Source organism: Corvus brachyrhynchos, unplaced genomic scaffold, assembly GCF_000691975.1.
Source record: "Corvus brachyrhynchos isolate BGI_N302 unplaced genomic scaffold, ASM69197v1 scaffold416, whole genome shotgun sequence".
Taxonomy (NCBI): Eukaryota; Metazoa; Chordata; class Aves; order Passeriformes; family Corvidae; genus Corvus; species Corvus brachyrhynchos.
The window spans coordinates 118,956-125,504 of NW_008238439.1; positions in this window are offsets into that span (position 1 = coordinate 118,956).

The following is a 6,549-nucleotide window of genomic DNA, read 5'->3' on the forward strand; positions in this document are numbered from 1 at the left end:
GTGCAGCAGTTAGAAAAAACAAGGTGCTTCCTCGCTCCCACTTCCTCCCTGGCATGTGAAGCAATTCATGTGAAGTATTCTGGATGAAAGCGTGGATAAATCTGGATAAATCCCATCTCTGTCTGTGGTCCCATAGTGTAGGGCAGTGTTCCTGTCCCAGCTGGCCAGCCTCTGTCCCCCAAGGCATCGGAGCCAGCAAACTCCAGTATTGAACTCCCAAGAAAAAAAGGCAAAACAGGAGAGGGGTGAGGCCGTCCCACTTGGACTCTCTGGAAGTCCGTATGGATGGGTGCTTTTGTGCCTTTTCTCCTCTATCCCAAGGTTTAACTCCTGGTTGCCCTGGATCTTACATTTGCAGCTATAGGGTAAGATGCACCTACAGAGCACAGGCAAGCAGAGGCTTCAAATGGAGCAAGGCAGGAACTGAAATGAGAATCTCACTGTGGCATGGCATTAAATCCTGGATTTGCATTAGGTTGAGTGGAGAGTCAGGAACCTGCATCTCGAGATTAAAAACACCACGGAGCAGGGCGGGCGCCGCCAATTGTGGGTTTACAGGAGAAAGGCAGAAACATGCTGAAAAGTTGGCTCACAATAGCACTTGCTGCATCCTAATCTCCTGGTTCCTTTCTTGCCTTGCTAATAATAAGTAAGACTAATTTAATTTTCACAACATCCCAAATCTGTGGCTCCGTGATTCAGAGACTTAATAAGATTCTCTAGCCGAGCCAAGAAAAGCTTAGTGGTTTTGAGCTTACTTTCTGTTGGGTTTCAGTTTCAGGACATTTGTGCAGTGTTGTTGTTTGTTTTGTTTGGGTTTTTTTTAAAAACAAAACAAACTTGTATTCCATCAGGATTACTAGTGTCTCTCTTTAAATTATTGTATGTGTAAATTGGTTGTGCTGAAGCTGGGTAAAATCTTGAGGAAAAAAAAGGCAAATCTTGGCAAAATAAAAATGAGTTGTTGTGATTTGCCACACTTTTTTTTTTTTTCTAGCTAGAAAATAAACAAACCTATTTTGTTTCGCCCTTTTCTGAATAAAAGGCTCTGAGATTTTCCTCTTAGAAGCAACTTTTCATTTGGAATGATCTTCGGAGCTAACTTTGGTTAAGAGGGGCTGAGAAGTCAAAGCGAAACATTTGTTTCAGTCAACCCCAAATGAATTTCTTTTTCTTTTGAAACTTTTTTCAGGATTGCCAGCAAACCGAAAAATCAGTTTTTCACCCAGCTTTATATCCCATATCCTGATAGAAACTTCAGAGCCCCACCGTGACTGTTTATGTGGTGCAGCTGCCCCTAAGCCCTCTGTTTATATGTTGGTAAATTATTCTGCTGCTCGGGGTGGTGCAAGACACCAAACCAGGAGTGAGGGCTTGGGTTAACAAGGAGGCAGCGTTTTACAAAGTGTTTTTAACTCCTCTTCTCCATGGCAGGTGTTGCCTTTGCTGGCCCAGGTACAGGTGCAGGACCTGTTTTGTGCTGAAGGCTGTGTGAGGAACAGGCATTAGGAGCTGGGTTTAAAGCAGCAGAGTTGAGCTCGGCTTTGGGGCTAGCTGTACTTCAAAAAGAGGAGTGCAGTAATCAGGAAAAGAAAGCCCCTAATTTCAGGGTTAACCACAGTCAAACACCACATATTTTAAATGTGCTTTTCTTATGGTTACTCTGAGTGATAAATTATGTATTACACGAAGCTATTGGGTTGTTTAACTCTTTTTGTCAGGGCACATTCTCTCTGTGTAGAGAATTATCTGCAGATGGCACAGGGTGTTCTGGAACAACAGAGCCAAATTTGCCTGTTTCACTGAAGCTGGTAGAAAAAAGTTTAGATCAGTTGCTTTAGAACAGACACCATAACCAGAAATGGTTGGGCTCTGCTTGCCTGGTACGGATTGCAAGACTGCTGAAGAGGAAGGAGCTGGGCCAAATGGGTTTGTTCCTGCTGTTTATCTTAAATCTTAATTTAGGTTTAAATCTCGATGGCTCTCACTTAAAGCATTGAAGCAGCACAAGAAAACAGACTCGGTGTGTGAGTGTTCCTGAGGCTGCAGTTTTCCCTTGGTGCCACTGTCCCAGGGAGCCCTTCCCAGCCAGCTGGGCGTGTTCTGGCACCCAGAGCTGGTGCCAAAGCCGGTTTTGCCTGGGCAGGGGTGCTGGGCAGGCTGGAACCACTGTGCCTGCTCTGGGCCCGGTGAGCACCAGCCAGGCTAGGATGTTCTGGAGAGGACTACTCTTTATTTTTAAATTACATCTTTTTCATCCTCACCTTTGGCGAGCGCTGACCCTGCCCCAGGTCAAGGCATGAAATGAAGTTAGTTGGAGCCACATGGATTTGCTATGCCCCAGGAGCAGCCCATGGACTGTGGGAAGGTTGATTTTCCTCCCATCCCTTCTGAGGGATGCTTCAGTTTGGCAAGTCCCAAGCCCTTGGAGCCCTTCTCGTTCCCCAGTCTCATTCACTTCATCCCCTGCACCTCTGCTCCCCGGGGGGACCTGCCTGGGAGCGGCTGCTCGGTGGCTGAGCCGGGAGGAAGGTCACGTCAGGAGCACAGGGCGTGGGAGGGGAGGCAGGAATGGGAGTTTCTGGCAGGAGGGAGCAAGCTGGGACTTGCCACCTTTCCGAGCTCATCCCCAGGGCCACATCGAAGAGTCATCCCTCCTGCCCAGCACGTTTCTCTCCCTTTTTTCCCCCCACTCCTTTGCCTGGGATGACACAGTCCTGGGTTCTCCTTGCTTTTGTGTGGGGTGCTCCAGACTGGTTGAACCAACTTGTAGTGGATGATTCACTGGGCACGTTTTGGCCCTCGCTTTGCTCCCGCAGTGTCTGGTTTTGGGGCCGTGCTGTGGCTGCTGTTCTGCATTGCTGCCCCTGCCACACACCAGGGGTGTACAAATCATCATTGTGCTCCTCTCTGCGAGTAATTCTGGGTGTGCTAGTGATCCCTAACCCACTAAGTCAAGGCTTTTTAATAACCCAAATTGAGTGGCAGAGGTGATGGGGTGATTTAGTTGTTCTTTTTTTGGTTGCATCAGAGTTCTTTACTTGGGCTGGACAAAGGAAACCATCGAGAATTCAGTTTGTAGTGAGTAATAAGCTGTGAGACCGGTGAGGCCACATCATGTTCGGGGAGTAATCTGTAGCACAAGAGGGATGGAGGGGGCGTTTTGAACTCTGCTTCGAAATTCTGCTCTGTTTGTTGCTGTTGCTGTGTGTCTGGGGGTGTCATCCAAACGGGGGTGTCATCCAAACGGGGGTGGCCTTGCTGCCACCATTGCGTCTGCCAGACCTGCCTCTGAGAGAGCAAAAAGAGCAAACTGCAGCTCAGCTCTTCCCCGGCCCCCCTGCCCTGTTTTTTTCCTGAATCCTTTTCCTTTCCAAGGTGGGAGCCGCCTGGCTCCCAGAGCAGCACAGTCCAGTTCTTCCTCCCCGGCTGCGAGTCAGAGGGCTCCGAGGTTCCTCAGCGGGAGGGGCTGCTCCGAGGAATGTGACGGTGCCGCCGCTGGAGCAGAGCCAGCTCGGGGCTGTGCCCGTGGTGTCCCTGTGTCACAGCGGCCGAGGGCTGGAGACACAGCAGCTGCTGCGTGCGGACACTACATGGATCCAGAGGTAACCCTGAAAGGCTTTTCCCATCCTGGAGCTGAGCTGCTCCTCTCCTGACCCCCAATCCCCTCCTTGGATGAAAGCTCCACAGCTGGGACCAAGTCTTGCTGCTGGAGCTGGACTGCCTCTGGGCTGCACTGGCCAGCCCCTGTGTGGTTTTTGAGCATCCAATTGTACATATTTCCAATTGTACATATTTCCTCCTGGGGGATATGACCTGGGTCCAGACCCTGCTCTCGCTTTCATCCAGTGAAAGCCAAAATCTGGCAGCTCAGCTCACCAGACCTTGCACCAACCCTGGTGTAACCTAAAGCTGTGTCCTCACAGCCACCGTAGGGAGGCAGGATGTTCTGGTGCTTTAAAAATGGAGTTACATTCAGGACAGATGTTCTCCAAATTGAGAATAGCTGCTCCTCATCCCTGGAGTTGGAGCGTTACCTCGAGGCTAGGGAAGACAGTGGCTGAGGTGACCCTCAGTCCCATTCAGGGTGGCAGAAGCAGCTTCTTTGCACTGCTGGCTGCGGCAAGAGGTGCAGGAGCAGAGGGCTGGGCTTTAAACTGGCCTGAAATGGAGCCCCCCTTCCATTCATGTCCTGAGCCAGCTGCCAGGCCTCACCTGAAAATGCTGCTACTAAACCAGTCAGGATTCAAAGCCCCCCTCATCCACAGCCCCTGGGTTTGTGGCCCCTCTGGATTTTCCCAGTGGGGTGTCCTACTTTCCCCCCCACATCCCTTAGTTAAGGTTATACTAGGCAGATCTGCTTCACCAAGTTTTCCCACCAAACAGCAGGCAGGGGAAGAAATGCAGACCTCTTGTGACAATGCTGAAGGATTTAGGAGGAAACCTTTGGTTGAACTAAGGTGCCACTTTGGCTGCCATGATATTAACCCCTGGCAGGCAGGAAAAAGTTGGTGGTAGGTGCCTTTTTCTGCCTTCAGGGCAGGAGGGATTTTATCCCTCTGTGCCTCCCACCCCTGCAGACATCCCCCCAGGAAGGAGCAAGCTGGCCAAACTAGCTCTGCCAAAGGGTTGCGAGCCAGGCAGTAAAGTCCCTTTGGAGCAGCCCAAATAATCCCTCCTCCATGCAAACTGTAAGGCAGCATGCAAGGAAAGCAAGAGCGATGTTACCCTACCTCAGTATTGTCTTCTAGCAAGCTTCCAGGGGTTTGAGGCTTTTTTTTCCCTCTTTTTCCTCCCCCTCTCTAATAAATGCAGAGCTCAGCACAAGCACACAATCCACGTCATCCCTGCTCACACCAGGAAAGGAGCAAGTACTGAAGGCTGTAGGCCAAACTGTGTGAAGGAGAGAAAGCAAGGGGAGGAACAGGGTGAGGGGGAGGAAGCCCAGTGAACAGGGGGAAAAGGAGAGGAAACAGGAGAGGAAATACTCCAGGGAGAGTAGCATGAGGTGGGGAAGGCAGGACCAAGAGAATAGAAGGAAATCCTTGCAGAAATGGGCTATTTGAAAGCTGTTCCATCTGTGCCTTTCCCTGGCAGATGCTCTAGATCTGGAGATGTTTGGGGAGGAATCGGCTGGCTTTTGGGGACATGTTTGTTGGAAAAGGGAGAGGGAAGGAGGACTAAAAGGAAACCTCTCTGCCCCTGACCCCAGAGCACCTGACGTACCTCGAGTGCCGGAGGATGAGACGTGTGAGTCAGTAGGTGTGCCCAGCCCACTGCTACACACAGAGCCCCTGTGGCTGCTGCACATGAGGCCTCATGGCTCCTTCCCCCTCCCTGGCCACCTTGTTCTTTGGAGGAGAAGGAAGGGTGGGAGGGAAAACCCATGATCTTGCTGGCCTGCTGCCAGTTGCTAAGGCAGTTTCTTCAAAAGGGAGGGGAGCTGAGGAAGGAGGGAGCTGCCTGGAGAGGAGGCAGATGATGTACACAGGGACCAGGCACAGAGAGGAGCCTGCAGCCACCAGTGATGGAGGCAAACGTGACCCAGGGCTGAGTGGGAGCAGGGGGGAAGGAGCCCAGAGGAGAGGGGTGAGGTGGAAAGGGGCAGGGGGAGCCAGGAGAAGCAGCTCCTTGCACAGCTCAGCCATGGAGCCAGCATCCCAGCAGACCTGTCTCAGCTGATGGGTTTGCTGTGGTTCACAGCAGCTCTGCGAAGCGCTGCCTGTGGCAGGAGGGGATTTCATTCTCCAATGATTTTCCCTGCTGTGTTTCCTCTGGTGAGTACGAGATGTGTGTGGTCCAGGGAAGCTGGCTGTGCTGTGTGAGCAGGGCTCACTCCTGTTGCCAGTGCTGGTGGAACACGTGTCCCACACGGATGTGCAGGTCGGAGGCAAGGGAGCGTTACCCCTCCCGGGTGAGGCCACCAGCAGCAGCGTGGTGCACAAGGGCGCCTTTTGCTGTCCCCTCCTTGTGTGCTGTGTTCGGGTGTCTTTCTGCCTACACAGCATATACTTGAGCAAAGCTGGTGGCTGCCTGGCCCCAGCTCCCTCATCTTCCAGTTCCTTGGGCCCCGAGAGGAGCTTAGTGTGGCTCTTACTTGCCATGGAGTTGCTGCCCTGACTCGTGGTGATAATGGAGCAGCTGTAGAGCTGAATGCAGACCTGGGCCATTGCAGCTGTAAAGGAGCCACTACCCAGTGCTGTGGTGCCTCCTCAGTCTGGAAACCCCACTCCTGGGGCACAGTGGCACCACCCGAGGGAGGGAGGGAGGGACTGTCCTTCCGTCCCCAAGGTACCCCAGAGTCCTGTCATGTCGAGAGACAAGGTACATGCCTCACTCCCCCGGTGTGGTGTTGGCGTGAGATACCTCGGACTTGAACTCATCCAGCCTGCGCCGAAGTCCAGCCTGCTTCCTGCTTCCTCCTGCTCCCTGCTCAGCGGGCTCAGAGCAAGGGCTGCTTGTGCACAGATGCCTGGAGCTGCCCTCTGGTCGGGGCACACACTGCAGGGAGATGCAGCTCCCCGCAGGGGTACCCCATCCTAAAAGCCC